The 2,019-nt window shown below is 43.9% G+C and overlaps 1 pseudogene across 1 annotated transcript; it reads left to right on the forward strand.

Moving 5' to 3' along the window:
- The first annotated feature begins 308 nt into the window (after positions 1 to 308).
- Positions 309 to 811, forward strand: LOC116562910 (annotated as a pseudogene). The gene has a single exon (XR_004274132.1). The product of XR_004274132.1 is annotated as a 40S ribosomal protein S15 pseudogene (transcript).
- Positions 812 to 2,019: the final 1,208 nt, after the last annotated feature.

Genomic DNA, 2,019 nt, shown 5'->3' on the forward strand with positions numbered 1-2,019 from the left:
TTTGGTAAATACTAGTTCTGATCATCCCATTGGCCTAGTAACTTCCCATGGCATTTACCAAAGAATCCCAGGAGGCCCCACATGAGTTAATCCCATGACCTCGTGGATCTTTACCTCTAATGGTCTTTCTTAATCCCGCCCAGCCACCGTAATGTCTTTCATGTTTCTGGGACATGTCAACATGCCCACCTTAGATCTTTGGTCCTTCCTGTTCCTATTCTCCCACAGGTGCACATGATTTCCTCCTTCACTACATTAAGTCTCAGCTCAAATGTCATCTCATGAGAAAAAGCCTCTCCTGCTTTTTCTGAGGATCCGGCAAGATGGCAGAGGTAGAGCAGAAGAAGCAGCGGACCTTCCGCAAGTTCACCTACCGTGGCGTGGACCTGCACCAGCTGCCGGACACGTCCCACGAGGAGCTGAGGCAGCTGCACAGTGCGCGTCAGCGGCGGAGGCTGAGCCCCGGCCTTCGGCGGAAGCGGCACTCGCTGCTGAAGCGCCTGCGCAAGGCCGAGAAGGAGGCGCCGCCCATGGAGAAGCCGGAAGTGGTGAAGACGCACCTGCGGGACATGATCATCCTGCCCGAGATGGTGGGCAGCATGGTGGGCGTCTACAACGGCAAGACTTTCAACCAGGTGGAAATCAAGCCAGAGATGATCGGTCACTATCTGGGCGAGTTCTCTAGCACCTACAAGCCCGTGAAGCATGGCCGGCCGGGCATCCGAGCCACTCACTCCTCCAGCTTCATCCCCCTGAAGTAGTGGCTCTGCTAATAAAGGCACACAGATATCCAAAAAAAAAAAAAAAAAAAGAAAGAAAAGAAAAGAAAAAGCCTTTCCTGAACATCCTATCTAAAATATCTGTTCCCTCTGTAGTCAGTCTCTCATCCTGATTTAGTTTTTTTCATTATACTCATCTGCATATGACACATTTCATGTACTTTTTAAATCGATTTATGGAGTGTTTCACTCAACCAGAAGATAAACTCCATGACAAGGGGGCTTTTCTGCTTTTTTCTTGTATCCCTAAGTGCCTTGAAGAGTGGCTAATACACAGCAGATATTCAGTAAATACTTGCCAAGTAGTTTGGTGATTGGTGTACCCATTTCTTTGTAAATTGCATCTGTGGCATATGAGAATGAGCCTTGAATGGGAGCAGTTCTCCTGTATGCACACAGCCTCCAGCTTCAGATAGCAGGGAACACATGACCATTGAAGAGCCCTTCAGCCCTAGGACTTTTACAAGTTTTCAGCTCAGCCTATCATTATCATTTGCTCAGTTTTTCACTACAAACGCACCTCCCTCCTGCATTCTCAGTCTAAGAATGGTACTCATGTCTTTCAGTCTCCGGCCCCCTAATGAGACCTGTGGTCTGGGAAATTACTGCTCTGCTACTTCCAGATGTGAGGTTCAAACTCTTCCACACATGGGAGACAGCATGAATGAGAAAATATTAGATTATCTGGGACATTTTTATGGTCAGTGGGAAAACCATAACACAATAGTTAAATTTGGAACTGCCAAGGGAATACAGGTTGAATAATCATCATGAGTCTAAGGAATAAATGTTTATTTCTATGGAAAGAAAATTGAATAAACTGTTTTTAAACAACACTGCTAAAGACAGCTAATAAATTTTAGAAATCATGGATTTAAATAAAATTTTCTAACAATGGCTGACTGAAGGATATACAATTTTGGTCCCTATGGCTGCTTATTTAGGGCCTATTTTAGCTTCTCATTGTAAAAGTTAACTGATCTAATCAAACTTCTTCAGAATGTCAAGGAATCTACAATGTGTTTAACTCTAATGTGACAATTCAAGTTTTTACTTAAACTAGAAAAGTATTTGCAAACCACTGGAAATGGTTTATAGTTTACTCATGGAAATAAACCTCTCCAGGAATAAACAAAAATAGTAAATTCAAAAGCACTTTCTTTTTTGCCATACCCTCTCAATGCCTATCTTGTCAGCCTCCCCAGGGTGACTCTGGTCTCACTTTTAAGACTGTACCCTT

The sequence above is a fragment of the Sapajus apella genome, unplaced genomic scaffold, assembly GCF_009761245.1.
Source record: "Sapajus apella isolate SASKATOON/1434 unplaced genomic scaffold, GSC_monkey_1.0 scaffold33, whole genome shotgun sequence".
NCBI lineage: Eukaryota > Metazoa > Chordata > Mammalia > Primates > Cebidae > Sapajus > Sapajus apella.